We start from the raw sequence: 17,816 nt of genomic DNA on the forward strand, positions 1-17,816 counted from the left end.
AGTGCGGTCATTCTTTGAATATGAGTAAATTGTTTATAAAATATTAGAAATTGTATATGACTTGTATTTTATTGTTATGTCTGCTTAAACATACAATTTAGACCAGGTTCAGTTACTCATTCTCCAGTTTTAACTACTCTGCAGCTGTTGTGCAATATATTCAATCAGATAATGTGAAAGATTTTTAAAGCAAGTTTAAAAATGAAGAAGGCTGGCATTTTGGTTTTTCCAGGAGCCAGACTTATCTTTGTTGAGTCCAGCAGCATAAGGCAGTTAAGGTGGGAACACAGCAACATCCTTTTCAGTACTGTGTTGAGTAAGAAATGAGCAATGCGATTGCAGTCATGTTTCTGAGAAGTCCTTTGTTCTCGGAGCAGTGGAAACTCCCTGTTGAACTGATTTTAGTATACCTGTGTAATAGGATGTTCTTGTGCTTCTGGTTTCTTTATTTGTCTTTTCATACGCGTAGCTACGGGAAAATTCCAAAAATACAAATGTTTTCCAAGATTGGCTACTATTCATTGGAATATAAATTTTTAAATATTATTTAAACCTAAGCCAATTAAACATGTATTACACAGTTACATGAAGTTTTTCTGTTTTTTATGGTTAGTATTCATTAAGCATAGAAGTCTCCGGGTGATGGAAACAGCTAAGCGCTCAACTACGAGCTGAAAGGTTAGCGATTTGAACCCACCCAGAGGTGCTTCAGAACATAGGTCTGGTGATATGCTTCTGAAAGGTCACAGCTTTGGAAACCCTATGGAGCAGTTGTGCTCTGCACACGTGGGGTTGCCGTGAGTGGCAACTAACAACAACAACATTTAATAAGTGTAGTATTTGTGACTTATTTTAAGAATATCTGCTTATACCCAAATACTTAACTAGTTTAACTTGTAAAATTCTGATGTTTCTAGCCACTGTGACTGTGGCCCTGGTACTGTGGTTCTTCTGTAGGAAAATGTGAAAATAGCATCCTGTTGGGGCCTATGAAACTGGATAACAAGGCTCTTACAGCACAGGTTCTCAGCCCCAGCTGAACCCTAGAGTCAGCCAGTCCCTACCCTCAGAGATTCTGATTTCCTTGGTCTGAAGTAGGGTTGGGACACTAGTATTTTTTAAAAACTTATTCTAGTATGTATGCAGGGCTGAAAACCACTGACTTCAAAGAACAAAGCTGTTTATATAGAATGTACCTGGTATTTGCTACCAAAGATGAGAGTTAGGCCTATAAGCTGAGTTGGTCTTGCTTTGACCCTTACATTCTATGGAGCTAATTTGATGGGCCTTTTTTATCTTTAGCTTTCATCTGTGCAAATATAACACCGTAGTATATTTCATAGGTAGAAGAAAAATCAAGTTTTGGAGTCAAAGAACTTAATGTTGATTTTTTTTTCTTTTAAAATTAGAACCCATAAATATTTAAGATATTTTTAAATTAAGAATTAAACTCTTCCCACTTCAAGAAACTGAGTCACTTGCAAGAAAAAGTCAAACACAAAGACCACTCCCCCCCCCCCACTATTCGGTAATTCCCGGCATTCCTTCCGTTTTACCCCTTTATCTTCATCCCACTGTATGGGGAGTGTTAATGCTCTGAGTTTTATCTGACCTTTTAGCCCTGCTGTCACACTAGACTAGAGGACATCGGATTTAGTGATCCCAGCGCTTGGATGGGAAGGTCCCTCGTCTTTCATAAGAGGAGAAGCCATGTTTTTATTTGCCCTTTCCCATGCAAAGCAATGCTCTCTGTGTAAGCTTGATATACTACCAAGAGAGTAAATCATGTAGTTTTATAGGATTTCTCAGACCTGAAACCATATAAAAGTATATAGCGGGGATATGACCATTATTTTGAGGGAAATGTTTTCTGCCTTTTTATATACATGAAGTTCTGGGCATTGCTATCATCCTGTTTGTTTTGGTGATGGAAAAAAAATGAACAGTAGCTTGGGAGGGGCCAGGATGGTATAAATACCACAAACCCACTGCCATCGAGTTGATTCCTACTCATAGGGACCCCATAGGACAGAATAGAACTGCCCCACAAGGTTTCCAAGGAGCAGCTGGTGGATTCGAACTGCTGACTTTTTGGTGAGCAGCCCAGCTCTTAACCACTGTGCCACTAGGATGGTATATTTTTTTTAGAGATAGCACCGAACTAGGGATTAGAAACCCTTCCAGCCCTGGTTCTTCCACTTTCAAAATTATGATCCTTGCTCAGTAAATCTCATGGAGCCTCATTTTCTTGGCCTGTGTCTTAGTTATCTAGTGCTGCTTTAATAGGAAGACCTCAAATTAATGGCTTTAACAAACAAATGTATTCTCTCGGAGTCTAGGAGGCTAGAAGTCCTAAATTCAGGACGCCAGCTCCAGGGGAAGGCCTTCTTTCTCTGTCAGCTCTCTGGGAAGGTCCTTGTCATCAGTCTTCCCCTGGGTCTAGGAACTTCTCAGTGCGGCAACCCTGAGTCCAAAGAATACGCTCTGCTTCTGGCTCTTCTTGATTTGTTGTAATGAGGCCCATCTCCTCTCCACTTGCTTCCCTCTTATAGATCTCAAAAGAAATTGACTCAAAAATCCTGTAGATTTTTGTCCAGCCTCATTAACATAACTGCCTCTAATCCTGCCTTGTTGTAGAGGTAGGATTTACAACTCAGAATAATTACATAAGATCACAATACTGGAAATCATGGCCTAGCCAAGTTGACACATATTTTGAGGGGACACAATTCAATTCATGACAGCCTGCCTGTTTCACGTGATCATATGTGAGTCACATTAGACACTGTATATCAAAACACTTTGAAATTCTTAGAATTTGATGGCGATATAAGATGGTATTATTATTACCTGTGCCCAGATTTTCAGGTATACTTCATAGAGACGTGGAATAAGACCTTTCTTAGAAACAAATACTTCGCTCACTTTATGGGTACTTTTTATTCTCTTTGACTTGCCCTACTCTGCAATTCAAGAACCACCTAGCATTTAGGTATAAGCTAATTAAGTTACAGTGTAAGGTGCTCCTGGCCTCTAAGAAGCAGAGATTCTTTTAAGTTAGATTGTTAACAAAGAGTGCAGATAATAGAAGCCCACGTCAGCCCCTGTAACCTCCCACTCTGTCATAGACTTTTAGAGTTACAGTACTTCTGTTACTATAATATTTGCCCAGGTTCTGATCCACTCTTCTGAAGTTAATTTCAAAATATCTGTAGCTTTTCTTTTTATGTATTTTCACATACTTATAGAAAGTTTAAAAAGAAACCTTTTTTAAAATCACTAAAGAGCTGTAAGATTTTATTTTTAAATAAACATCTCTCTTCCACTCCTACCTTCACAGAATTCTGAAGTTATATACTTCCTCAAAGGTGTTAGAAGTTTACTTTGGCACCTTAGACATACAGGTTGGTTTACCAACAGATCCCTGGGAAATCCCTTCAGCATTCAGCAAAAACTCTCAGATTGTCTTTCTTTGTGTTTTCAGAAAATAGAGCTACTACATTCTACAATGCCTGAATATTTTCCTTAGAACAGCATCTATGTTAGTGCTCTGAAACTAAAATAAATAAATAAATAAATAAACTAGGACTTTGTTCCAGCTAGTTTGTAGAGGAAATACTATGCAGTGAGCACTAAAAAAAAAATTCCCTGAAAGTCTAAAAGTCATTTATAAAAATTTTCTGCATAAATGGATTATATATACCTGTCAAAAAAAATTTTCCTAGAACCTCAAAGAGCTCCATTGTCAGACAGCCCCAGAGACTTTTAGTTATGAGACCACACATGTGGTGAAAACATTTTGAAAGCTGTGACACGGCACACAGACATGCTGTGTTATAGTTACTTGTTTTGTCACTGTTCCTGCGAGGGAAAATTCTGTTTCATGTGGAAAATAGAGTAATGTCCTCAGTGTTAGACTCCTGATGAGCCAATGACCCCCCCCCACTTGATTTCTCAGCCTTAATTATTCAAGTACATTGAAGGGGCACCATTAGTTGCCTTTTTGTTCTGAAATGTTCATTGAGCAAATACTACTAAACACCTATGTTCTTTCGGCACTTCTAGGTGCAAGAAGTAGGACATCGAGGCCCACCTGGCTCTCACCTTCAGGATGTCTTCAGTCTAGAAGGGGAGACAAACTTTTAACAAAGAGCAATACAGACATCATTTAATGACGGTTGTGATGTGTGCAAGGAGCCCTGGTGCCACAGTAGGAAAGCACTCGGCTGCTCACCAAAAGGTCAGCGGTTCGAACCCACCAGCTGCTCTGTGGGAAAAAGGTGTGGATCTGCTTCCTGAAAGATTAAACCCCATTGCCCGTTGCCATAGAGTTGATTCCACCTCATACAGACCCTAAAGGACAGAGTAGAACTCCCGCATAGGATTTCTAAAGCTGTGAATCTTTACGGAAGCCAACTGCCATATCTTTCTCTTGGGGAGTTGCTGATGGGTTTGAACCACTGACCTTTCAGTTAGCAGCTGAGTATTTTAACCACTGCACCACCTGGGCTCCTCAAAGATTACAGCCTTGGAAACCCAGTGGGGCAGTTCTACTCTGTCCTATAGAGTGGTTATGAATTGGAATCAACTCAGCGGCAATGGGTAGTGTGTGCTACGAAGGAAAAATAAAGTGTGCAGGGAGAGTTAATAACTGAGGGGCTGTATGACGCGCTGGGAGATTGGGGGATTCCTTCCCGAGGAAGTGATATTTAATCTGCATCGAAAGTCAAATATGACTGGTCACTTCTCTGTCTCTGTGGCTTTTGCATGAAATGGTGGCCTCTTATTTCTGATTGTCCTAATGTCAGAGTTTCAGAGGGCCTTGATCACTCCAAAGACTTAATTTTGAGAAAAAAAAGCCAGAGAAATAATGTCATAAAGTACTTGTATGTATCGAAAGGTAAAGAGAAGTTGAGCAACCTAAGGTTTAGCCAGTGATTCATCCCCTAACAGCTATTGAAGTACCTTCTTTGGTCAGTAATGTAAGTCATGTTGGTAGTTGATTGAGAATAGATTCCTTCCTGATACTCTGCTTCTCAAGCCATTTCACTAATCAGACATGGTCAGTGAGACTTCTTACCACGTATTGGATAAACACAATGGCAATACAGTGTATTTCTGATTCTGTGTTTATGTCCTTGTTTTAAACTAAACCTATAGTTCCCATCCTGTGGGCTTTTGATTCCTGAAGGAGGGATAGGTAACAATGTATTTAGTTCAGGGAATCCTCAAATTCATAGTCTGGCATGTGTTTTTTCAAAGAGATGATAAAAGTCCAACCACTATCATGTGGGTGGTCCTTGCAGTGTTTTAAAACCGTAATCTGCATGATGAAAAAGGACAGGAACCACTGAACTAAATGATAAATGACATAACAGGTTCAGATTAGTTTCAATCGGTGAGAAAATATATATCCTCTGTGTTTTTTGATGAGCAGTATAGTCCTAGACTGGCGATGGTGAGGATGACGTGGGAATGAGCAACGTTTCATTCTGTTGTACATAAGGTCACCGTGAGTCGGGGATGACTCGACAGCAGCTAATAACATAGTCCTGCTATTTTGTTAGGTGGCGTCGAGTCGATTCCAACTCAGCGACTCCCATATGACAGAGTAGAACTGGCCCATGGAGTTTTCTAGGCTGTAATTTTTATGAGAGCAGATAGCCAGGTCTTTCTCCCACAGAGCTGCTGAGTGGATTTAAACTATCCACCTTTATGTTGGCAGCCGAGTGTTTCACTGTTGCACCACCAGGGCCCCTAACATAGTCCTGGGGCTTAGCAAAAGTAGCTGGAGCTTGCGATTCACATTATGTTTTGAGTTATATATATTTTTACCATGTTCTTTAATTATGTAACTTTACTTTAACAAACATTAAGTCTTAAAATAATTGTTAGGCTTTGCTTGAATGTTGTTATTTTTGTGTGTGTTGCTTCAGCAGGTGAATTTATTGGAAAATCCAGACCGTTCGTATTTTTTCCCCTTTTCCTGTAAGACTCTCTTTTGTGCATCTTTTTTTTGTGTGTGTGCTTTAAGTGAAAGTTTACAATTCAGGTCAGTTTCTCATGCAAAAACTTATACAGATGTTGTTACGTGACCCTAGTTGCTCTTTCTACAATGTGACAGAACACTCCTCCTCTCCACCTTGTATTCCCTGTGTCCATTCAACCAGCTCCTGTCCCCCTCTGTCTTCTCATCTTGCCTCCAGACACGAGCTGCCCACATAGTCTTGTGTCTACTTGAGCTAAGAAGCACACTCCTCACCAGAATCATTGTGTGTCTTACAGTCCAGTCTAATTTTGTCTGAAGAGTTGGCTTTGAGAACGGGCTTTTGTGCATCTTACAGATGATGTCAGATTTAAAGTATCTAAATCGGATCGCAACCCTGTACTTGTTTTTGTTTTTTCAAGTCATTATTTTATAACAATTCCAACCAAAAGCCTGGGGAGAATATTTTTCCTCTTAACCTAACAGGAGCAATTAGGTGCTAGATTGGTTTACTTGGTTTTTTTCTTATAAATCTGCCCATGGATATACCGTAAGTACAGTGGGCTTTACTTAATGAGCTAACATGAGCGTTTTACCTTCCTTTTGAAACTAGTATGTTGAGATTTAGAAGAGTGGAAATATACTTCACATAAGCTGTCGAAACCAACACGGTCTTACATATAATAAAAGAATGAGGTGGGTCAAAGGTATAGTTTACCTCAACCTTGTCATTATGCAACTAGTTTAGAATGTTTTTGACATATCACTTCCCTCTGTCTCCCCACCCTTTATTGACTGGTAAGCTTTGCCTTTTGCAAAACTTATTTTAAAGTCACTAATATCTACTACTGTAACATGAAGCCTAATGGGGCATCTTGCAAGCTGGGAGTTACCATTTTTGTTAAACCAGATTTGGGGACAGTATCTCATTTTGGTATCTCACTTAGAAAACCAATAATTGATCTTATGGTGTCTGCAGTGAGTTCCAGGCCAGAGGGCGTGATTTATTAGATCTGATTACCTATGACTGAATATGAGAATGCACCCCCCCCCCCACTAGACACTGTGAATCATTGACAAAAGAGGAAGAAGGGGAAAATTAGTGTGGGAGTTGTGAGATTCAAGGACAGAAATTCTTGAGCATGAGAGAAATTACTCTTGTCAGGGGACTAGCAAGAAGGTGAGAGATAACAGAGGGGTGAAGTTAGGGAGAAATCCCTTGGAGCCAGATAGGGAAGTACCGGAGATTGCCCTCTTCTCCACCCCCTGTCCCCAACACTGAACACTCCACAATAGTCTCTTACCTCCTTTCTTGTCAGAAGTTTTCAGTTATTCATGTATGAGCCTTTTCATCGATAGGAACACTTCCCAGGTGTGTAAATTAATAAGAATATAATACAACCACTTGCCCCTGGAATATGTTTATTGCTGTGATGACTGGTAGTTAATTTGTATTATGATGCTTTAGAACCCCCTCTACAGTTACTTCTAAATTCAGCTTGCATTTGGTAGCATTCTGTCTAATATAGAGAGTCAGGTATAGATATAGTATTCTACTAATGGAGTTGCTTCTGTGAGAAAGAATCTAAATGTAAATCTCTTAGGTTACCAAGTAGTTTGCTCCATAATACTAATTAGTTGGGATGTGAATAAATAGGAGAAGGGGATTTTATGGTCAAATAAGTTTGGGGAATGCTTGATTAAATAAGTTTCCTTAAAGACACCAACACCTTTAATACACCTTTATGCAATGTGATTCTCCAAAGGAGGGATATGCACTCGTCTCAAGTGATCTATGATAACGTTTTTGGGGAGGGACTGATATCCTGGAACGTGCATTGAGAAATGCTGCCATAGTCTCAACCGCCTTGTTTTACAGAGGAGGTTAAGGGATAGGCGTGGCCATTTGTCTGTGGCAGACCTTCTGTGGCATATTAGGTACCTGGGAAGGTGTCAGACTTCCGCCCTGAGATGAACCTCGAAGATGAAGGTCAGGAAAGGGCCAGGCCTCTGAAAAAATGATGCATTTGTTTCAACCGTGAAAAAGAAGGAGGAGGTTTAAAAAACTTGGAGTGATTGCTTGGCTATCAGAGTCTCTGAAGCCAAGAAGACCCCACTGTGGACCGTGGAGAGTGGAGAAAGAGAAATGTTTTGGAGAGAAGGTCAGAGAGGAGACGGGAATAGGCAGAAGGATGCAGCAGCAGTGTGGGCAGGAAAAGCACGTCTAGATCTTGGAAAGGCCCGTTTACCACAGCAGTCCAGCTAGGCACTGGCGCGCCCAGTGTGTTCGTTGGGTACTTGGCTGCAGTGGTGCCAGGCAATCCTAGCAGCTAGTTTCCTGAATCATTTAAAAGATATGAATGTTACTTTAGTACAGCAGCAATCAGTTGCCACTGAGTTGATTGTGACTCATGGCAAGCCCATGTGTATCAGAGTAGAACTGTGTTCTACAGGTTTTCAGGGACTGATTTTTCAGAAATAGATCACCAGGCCTTTCTTCCAAGGTGCCTCTGTCTGGACTTGAACCTCAAAACTTTTGGTTAGCAGCCGAGTTTATTAACCATTTGCACGACCTCTTGTTAAGTCCTGTCAGGTGGTTTCTGACTCAAAGTGACCTTATGCACAACAAAGCAAAGCACTACCTGATCCTGTGCCATCCTCACAATTGTTGCTATGTTTGAGCCCATTGTTTCGGCCACTGTGTCAGTCCATCTAGTTGAGGGTCTTCCTCTTTTTCTGTGACCCTCTACCTTACCTACCAAGCTTTATGTCCTTCTCCAGGGACTGGTCGCTCCTGATGACATGTCCAAAGTACATTAGACCCTAGGACTCCTTAATACAGCAAACTGCTAGGTTATTTCTGAAATTCAGGAATAGTCCATATATAGCATTAAACCCTTATTTTAAAGAGTCACTTTAGCCTCCTTCCACATCAGATGTTTTATTTATAAGAATTGATGAGTATGAAGGAGTCTGGGTCTTTCCGCACAGTCTAACAGTGGTGCTGATGGGCAGTGGAAAAGGGTGGCCTGACTGTAGAGATGAGGTGGGGGAATGGATTCACCTGGGGCATGGATATCCAAATGCTAAGGTTTACTGTAAAATGAATGCATTTTCAAAGTGTAGAATTGAAAGCAGTTGCCTGTTTATTACTGTCATAATTAAGTTATTAGTGCCGGTAGGGTCCTTAGTCCAGTGCAGATACAAAAGCCTTTCAACATATGTACGCAAAATACTTACAAAAGAATTTTAATTGCTAAATAGTTTGATAGAGAATCTCCTAAAAATGCTTAAGAGATTCAGAGTAAGGAAAAAGATGTTTGGCTTAAACTCTGTCTTTTCTACGTCCACCTCTGCACCTCAGTTTCTTCTTAAAGTAGGGATGATAATATAGGCTCTAGAGTTGTGATAAGGATGAAAAGTGATAGCATGAAAGCACCTAGAACAGTTCTGCCACTTAATAAATAGGGATTTCCATTGTAGTTGTTACTAATTTATAAAGTTGCTCAGACAGGCCTGTAAAAGAGAAGTCATTTCCCCTGACCAGATTCAGATAGGCTCTGAAGAGGAATTTTCAATTAAAATAGGGCGAGTAGGGTGGTCAGCAGGAAACCATTGGCAAAGGCCAGAGATGAAGTTCTTTGAGAGGTAGTAGGAAGGAGCCCTTTCTTTAAACGGTGTCCTCTGACAGTGGGTCAAAGGGAACAGTGTTTGTAGTCAGTGTTGCAACCAGGAAGGATTAGGCTCATCTCGGTAACCTGGCTAGGGCAGAGGCCCCTGAGAAGCATGGCGTTTGACCAACTGGGTTTGAAGTCTCCTGGCACAGTGGTTAAGAGCTTGGCTGCTAACCAAAGTGTCAGCAGTTCGAATCCACCAGCCACTCCTTAGAAACCCTATGGGGCAGTTCTACCGGTGACTCAATGGCAATGGGTTTAATCAGTAACTAAGGAGCCCTGGTGGCAGAGTGGTTAAAGTGCACACCTGCTAACTGAAAGGTCGGTGGTTTGAACCCACCAGGTGCTCCTTGGGAGAAAGATGGGACAATCTACATCCGTAAAGATTTACAGCCTTGGAAACCCTATGGGGCAGTTCTACTCTGTCCTATAGGTTCGCTATGGATTTAAATTGACTCAGCGGCGGTGAATTTAGTGTTTTTTGTTTTAATCAATAACCTGGTGGTACATTGGTTAAGCACTCAGCTATTAACCACAAGGTCAGTGGTTCAAACCCACAAGCTGCTCTGTGGGAGAAAGACTTGCTGCCTTAAAGATTACAGCCTAGAAAACTGTATGGGGCAGTTCTATGCTGTCATATGTGTTGTCACCTTGTGTTGCTCTGAGTCAGAATTGAGTTGACGGCACACAATAACAGCAACACTCAGTAACTCTACTTACGTCCTATGTCCCTTACCATGTGCTACTTAATGGCAATGAGGAGGCCATACTAGAGATAAGAGCCTTGGTAATTTGGGAAAAACTTGACATTTTCTTAGATATTTAAGTGAGGGTTTTGAGGACATGCAGCTGTAAAAAAAGCATTTCCCTCTGTGCACGTGAATATGTAATAATCATGATGTTTCTCAAACTATCTTATTTACATCTGTAATTTTTTTTTTTTTTTACTTTGTTAGTAACACCTATTTACAAAAACACTGGGAGAGAAAAATGTGTTGGGTATTTTCCCCTGATGTATCATATGCAGATTGTCACTGGCAACTCTAGTGCTCAATCTCTGCAAATTGTTGACAACAGAGAATGGTAGGATCATAAATGGAGAGGCTATAAATGGGTTTTATTTTTTGAGCCCCTGTGTGAGTTCACAATTGTGCTGGTGAGGAAAAGCTCTTTCATTCTGAATTAGAGCCAGCTCTCTGTGAAATGTCAATGAGGGAATGGAGAGGCTTTCTTTCTCTTCTCGGTAGTAGCACTTTAGCTCTCATCCTTTTGTGTTGCAACCAACCTGATATTTTAGTGACTGGAGCTTTTTGAATTTATTTTCATTTATTTCAGGGCATATTTTGTCCTTTTTTTTTTTTAAGGAAAATGTAGTCAAAATTTATGTCACATAACAGAGCATTCTTTAAAATAAAATACTCAGTGGAGGGAAATGCAAATCAAAACCACTACTAGATACCAGCTCACACCCACTAAACCAAAATCAAACCAAACTGTTTGTGCCACCCAGGGGCATTCAAGCCATACTAGTTGCCATGGAGTAGATTCCGACTCATGGTGACCCATGTATTGCAGAGTAGAACTGCAGTCCATAAGGCTCTCAAGGCTTTGACCTTTCAGAAGCAGATTGTCAGGCCTCTCTTCTGAGGAGGCAGGTTTGCACCAGCAGCCTTTTGGTTAGTAGTCAAGCTCTTAACCATTTCTGCCGCCCAGGGACTCCTCACACCCACTAGGATTGTTATAAGTAAAACAAAAAACTGGAAAATAACAAATGTTGGCAAAGATGCAAAGAAATTGGAACCTTGTGCATTGCTCATGGGAATGTAAAATGGTGTAGCCATTGTGGAAAAGTTTGACAGTTCCTCAAAGTTAAAAATAGAATTACCGTAAAACCAAACCATTGCCATCAAGTCAATTCCGACTCGTAGAGACCCTATAAGGAGAGAGTAGAACTGCCCCGTAGGGTTTCCAAGGCTGTAAATCTTTCAGGATGCAGACTGCCACATCTTTCTTCTGCACAGTGTCTGCCAACCTTTAGGTTAGCAGCTGATGTTTTAACAACTGGGCCAGCAGGGCTCTAACCCAGTAATTCCACTCCTAGGTATATACCTAAAAGAATTGAAAGCAGGGACTCAAACAGATACTTGCAAATCAATGTCCACTGTAGCCTTATTTATAATAGCTAAAAGATGGAAACAATCCAAGTGTCCATCAACAGATGAATGGATAAACAAATGGAATATTATTCAACCATAAAAAGGAATGAAATTCTGATACACGATGCAACATGGATGAACCTTGAAAACATTTTGCTGAGTAAGTCAGTTACAAAAGGACAAATATTATATGATCCTACTAGAATAGGCAAATTCATAAAGACAGAGAGTAGATTAGAGGCTATCAGGGGCCGGGGGAAGAGGAGGATGAGGAGTTATTGCCTAATGGGTACTGAGTTCCTGTTTGGGGTGATGAAAAACTTTTGGAAATAGTGGCAATGGTTATACAACATTGTGAATATAATTAATGTCACTGAATTGTACATTTAAAAATTGTTAAAATGGTAAGTTTTATGTTAATATATATTTACCACAATAAAATAAACCCTCAGTGAAAATGCTTATGTTCAGTTCTCATGGTATAGAGTAATAACAGTTATCATTAACAATTTTTAATTTATTTGTTTTATCCTTTATTTCATCTTAAGATAATCATTTGAATATCTTCAGATAGAAGGGGATATTTAGAAGGATCGAGTCTGTTACTTGAAATGTGGAAAAAGAGCCAGGTGCAGTTTAATGTAATTGTACCAGACGACTGATTCCAGACATTCTGATTTGCTTCCTTTTTGCTGATACCTGTGAGGTCTCACATGTTTCCGTGCCTGCCTTCCAGTTGCCTCAGCTATCTGGGGCCCTTGGACTGTTACTGGTACCAAAAAGCAAGCCCCGTTTGCCCATCAGGTTACCCTCTGTCACCTGACATGAAACAGAAGCTAAAAATGCCCCCTTTAATACCAAATAGAAAATCCAAATGGACACGATCTTGGGCATGCTCAGAGCATCCCTCTGGCAAAAGCAGAAATTAAATGTGATACATGAGGTCTAGTTAAACCTTGTTCAAAAAGGCCTCAGCAAAACATTGTATGCTCATTTTTTTTTTCTTAGGGTGAAACCCTGACGATACCACTTAAAGCACCTATAAATAACAGATGAAATTAGAATATGCTAGGCTGTATTATCTATAGCAGTGAGGGAATTGCTGTGCCAGAATATGGAATTAAAAAGCACTTTGCCTATGTAATATCAAGTGTTGTAAGTGATCCCATTACAGTTGTAAATATTTGCTATTAATGTTCAATTTAATTATCGTGTTTTCTTTTATTCCTAGCCATTGAATAGCTGTGTGACCTTAAGCGAGTTTCTTATGCCCTTTCTGCTCTCTGGCAAAATGAGCTTAGTGATATCTGCCCCTACCTGCCTATCTCAGTGACTTCTTGATCACTAAGTGAGATAACATATGTGAGAGGACTGTAGAGGCGAAAGTGCTATATAAATGCAAGGTCTTGTTGTTCTGTCTTGTTAACTTTTAACTTCTTTCTCTTACAACAATGTCTACTACATGTGGGTTTAAATTAGTGAGCTATTCTAAGCCACCTAAACTTGGGATAGTGATAGGTGACTTGTGTCTTTTATCCACAGCTTAAACTGGAAGGAAAAAATGTGCAAGGTTTACATTCACTTTTTGCCCTTAATTTAGTCATCTTTTTGGTAAATGTTTATTCCTGTTCCTCCCCACCTCTGAGAGTTTTACATAAATCTCATATAACAGTTCAGCAAGTGACTAATGTAGATTGGGCTAACTTAGTCACGGAGTCACTAGGTTACGAAATACTTAAGGTTGAAACATCTATATATAACAATGAGGAAATAATTTAAAGCAATTTAAACTTTCTGATCTGATGGTTTTAGTGATTAACTCATTGGGCAACAATAAAGAACAGAATTAATGAAAAATCACAAAACCAGACAAAATTAGTCTGAAAATAAAGTCTAAGTATACCTTAGTCACCTCTATTTCCCAGTCCCCTTTTCTGAGGAGTTGGTGTTTATTAAGAGAGTTGGGCTAGGAAATGCAGATCTGGTTTCTAATCCTAGTTCTGCAGGACTGTGACCTTGGGCAACTCACGGAACTTCTCTGCACTTTAAGCTTCCTCATTTCTAAAATGGGGGGGAGACAGTGATGATAGTATTTGCCCTACATACCTCACTGGGCAATTTAGATAAAATGAGGCCTTAGATATGAATGTGTTTTGACCAAATAAAGTGAAAGATGGCCCATGTCCTCATCAGGAGACTTCCCGATTCAGCCAGAGGATTGGAAGAGGAAAGATATATTCCCAGAATTTGGATTTGAATCATGAAAATAGTTATTTCCTACAAAAATAATGTTCAGTGGCTAGGCTTTCAGGCTAGCCCATTAAAAAAAAAAAAAAAAAAAAACCAGTTCAATAACAAATAGTTCTTGGTAATTCAATTTCTATAAAACTAACAAAGCCATTTGTAATGTGGGTATCAGTTTGGTGTTTAAGGTGTTCTGGAGGGCTTAGCTAGGACTGGATAAGAGAGAGTGAATTCACTTCTCTCTGTCTTCCCCAGTTATTTAGTATTTGTCTAAGGCTGTTGGTGGTTTGGAAACCTGGGTGGTGTAGTGGTTAAGTGCAGCAGGTGCTAACCAAGAGGTCGGCAGTTCGAATCCGCCAGGCGCTCCTTGGAAACTCGAGCAGTTCTACTCTGTCCTATAGGGTCGCTATGAGTCGGAATCGACTCGACGGCAGTGGGTTTGGTTTTTTGGGTTTTGGGTTGGTGGTTTGCTTAAACCGGATTTGGAGATATCATCAGTTCATACCCCAGTCCTCAGGCCTTTGTCAGAGAGTCTGACACCAACTTTCTTTGCCTCCGGTAAGGGATGAGAAGCCCTGTGGGATACTTGACTTGTTTAATGATCACAGTAGCCTCACAGGTTAAGAAGAGTGGGTATTCTCGACTCTGAGCCTCAGGGAAGTTAAGGAACAAGGTCACATGGCTAGAAAGTCTCAAGAGTTGAGACTCGAACTTCTATTTTTTTGAAACATAATCCAAGGTTCTTTTCATAATATCTCCATGCCTGAGACAGAATTCATTCAATTCACTTTTTCAGTTGAGATTAAGAATACTTTTTCCCAGCCTCAGTTATAAAGTATGCTTATGACCATACACATATTTTTCTGGGAGATTAAGTCTAAATGAAAGGTGGGTGTGACTCCCCATACTGATTTGACAGGTGTAAGGGTGGGGTTCTGTCACTATTAAAGAACTACTTGAGGAAAAAAATATTGTTGTATGGGGATGCTATATGAAAAAGAAGAAAAACTTTAGAGGAACTGGTGTTATTATTAATTTTTTTATTGTACTTTAGATGAAGGTTCACAGAGCAAACTAGTTTCTCATTAAGCACTTAGTACACATATTGTTTTGTGACATTGATTGCCAACCCCACGATGTGTGAACACTCTCCCGTTTTCGACCTTGAGTTCCCTATTACCAGCTCTCCTGTCCCCTCCTACCTTCTGTCCTTGCCCCTGGGCTGGTGTACGCATTTAGTCTTCTTTGTTTTATGGGCCTGACTAATCTTTGGCTGGAGGGTGACCCTCAGGAGTGACTTCATTATTAAGCTATAGCGGTGTTCAGGGGCCATACTCTCAGGTTTCTCCAGTCTCTGTCAGACCAGTAAGCCTGGTCTTTTTTTGTGAGTTAGAATTTTGTTCTACATTTTTCTCCAGCTCTCTCCAGGTCCCTCTGTTATGATGCCTGTCAGAGCAGTTGGTGGTGGTAGCCGGGCACCATCTAATTGTGCTGCATTCAGTCTGATAGAGGCTGTGGTAGTTGTGGTCCATTAGTCCTTTGGACTAATCTTTCCCTTGTGTCTTTGTTTTTCTTCATTCTCTCTTGCTCCAGACAGGGTGGGACCAGGGGAATATCTTAGATGGCTGCTCACAAGCTTTTAAGATCCTAGGGGCTACTCACCAAAGTAGGACGTAGAACATTTTCTTTATAAACTATGTTATGCCAGTTGAGCTAGATGTTCCCCGGAGACCATGGCCCGCACATCCCTCAGGCCAGTAATTGGGTCCCTCGGGGAGTTTGGATGTGTCTATGAAGCTTCTGTGATCTTGCCCTGGACAAGTTATGCTGGCTTTCCCAATTTTGTGTACTGTCTTATCCTTCACCAGAGTTACCAGTTGTGTATTGTCTAGTTAGTGTTTTTCTCTCCCATCCCTTGTAACCATCAAAGATTGTTTCTTTTTGTGTGGAACTGGTATTATTGACCCTTCTAAAATGTATTGTGGCATATTGTAAAAGTGGCAATGATGTGTATGTAGAAGAATTTTAGGGATGTGGATTAAAATAAAAATGAAATAAACCTTTTTGTTTAGTTTTAATGTGATGCTTTATGTGTATATCTGTTAAAATATTCACTCCTTTCACAACAATAGCAAGTCTAGCTAACATTTCTCTAGTGCTTGCTGTATGCCAGGCAATATTCTGAACTGTGTTTAGTTAACTTAGGTTGAATACCTTTTTCCTTCTTGCCAGGTTAGCCTATAGATTAGTTCATGATCACTTCTTAGAAGCAGGGAGGGAGAAATCTCTCCATGGAAGAAGGCAGTGTTGTGGCCAGTGTGTGGAGTTATACGGAATGTGTTACAAATATTTCACTGATCTGGTAGAAAGAATGCTGCCATTGGAGTCAGAAGACCTAATGTCGTCCCTGCTCCTTCCATGCCTAACTGTGTGACATTGGGCTGGTGACTTAGGCTCTTACATCTTCGGTTTCCGTATCTGTAAGGCGTGGATAGGAATACTTGAGGGGGCTTTTGTAAGGGGTAAATAAGATAATGTAGGGAAAGTACTTAACTTCATGTCTGTCACAGAGTAGACCTAAGAGCTCAGGCAGCTAACCAAAAGGCTGGCAGTTCAAATCCACCAGCCGGTTTTTGGAAGCCCTATGTATGGGGCAGTTCTGCTCTGTTCCATAGGGTCGCTGTGAGTTGAAATTGACTCAGTGGCAACAGGTTGGTTTTTTTTTTTTTTTTTTAATTCTCTTTACACAAGGTTGTTGTGAAATTAAATTGGGATGCACAATATGAAAGTTGGCTTATAAATATTAAAATATTATCCCAATATAAGACAGTAGTTTTCATTGACTGCCACCTCCTTGAGCACTTCCAGAGTTAAATGTGTGGGGCATAGGGGCATAAAGGAAAATAGGTTCTGGGCAGAAAACCTGGATTTTACGGAGTGGCTATCAATCTAGAAACATGGGTAAATACACAACAAGTGATATTATATTACAGTGTACTTGGTGGCCACCCTGTAGTTGCGGCTCCGGCACCTATTAGGTATTTGGTTTAGGAAAGTTATTTAGTCTCTGAGCAATGAAAATCAAATTATATAAATTATTATAAAATGTGTTTTATAAACTAGGAAGCATTTCACTTTGATTTTTGTTTTGTTTATTGTTTTAATCTCCCTGTAGTGTTTCATTTTTTTTTTTCCTTAGGTTAGTGATGGGTGGAATTCATTTTCATTAAGTCAGAAAATCTTTCTTACAGGAAGAGAATGGAAGGCAGAAGGCAATTTGATAGTTTCTCTAGTGGAAGTATCAGGCGGCCATATTAATTATACAGAAGACAGCCTCAGGGACCTTGACAAGCTGTTGGGCTGCAGTGAATGGAGCAGGTAAAGGATAAAGGGTCATTAATAAACTGCTAGAGTATTAATAACTCTAGAATCTTTGTTGTATTGGATGAGATGTGATAACTGAGGGGAAAGATCCGACCTCATATCCTTGGTTCACCCTCATTCTATGCTGTAGATATGTGGGATAGTCTAAAGAGCAAGGGATTTGAAATCAGACTTAATACTTCCTAGAATTCTCTTGACACTTTTTTTTTTTTATTATCCTTTAGATAAAGGTTTATAGAGCAAATTAGTTTCTCATTAAACAATGTACATATTGTTTTGTGACATTGGTTGCCAAACTCACTAGGTATCAACACCCTCCCCTTCTTGACATTGGTTCCCCATTACCAGCTGTCCTGTCTCCTCCTGCCTTCT

At 40.1% G+C, this 17,816-nt stretch overlaps 1 protein-coding gene across 1 annotated transcript in view; it reads left to right on the forward strand.

Moving 5' to 3' along the window:
- NSMCE2 (NSE2 (MMS21) homolog, SMC5-SMC6 complex SUMO ligase) overlaps positions 1 to 17,816 on the forward strand; it is a 271,144-nt gene that overhangs the window by 66,735 nt on the left and 186,593 nt on the right. The gene's annotated exons all lie outside the window — the stretch shown is intronic.

Source organism: Loxodonta africana, chromosome 14 (genome assembly GCF_030014295.1).
Source record: "Loxodonta africana isolate mLoxAfr1 chromosome 14, mLoxAfr1.hap2, whole genome shotgun sequence".
Taxonomy (NCBI): domain Eukaryota; kingdom Metazoa; phylum Chordata; class Mammalia; order Proboscidea; family Elephantidae; genus Loxodonta; species Loxodonta africana.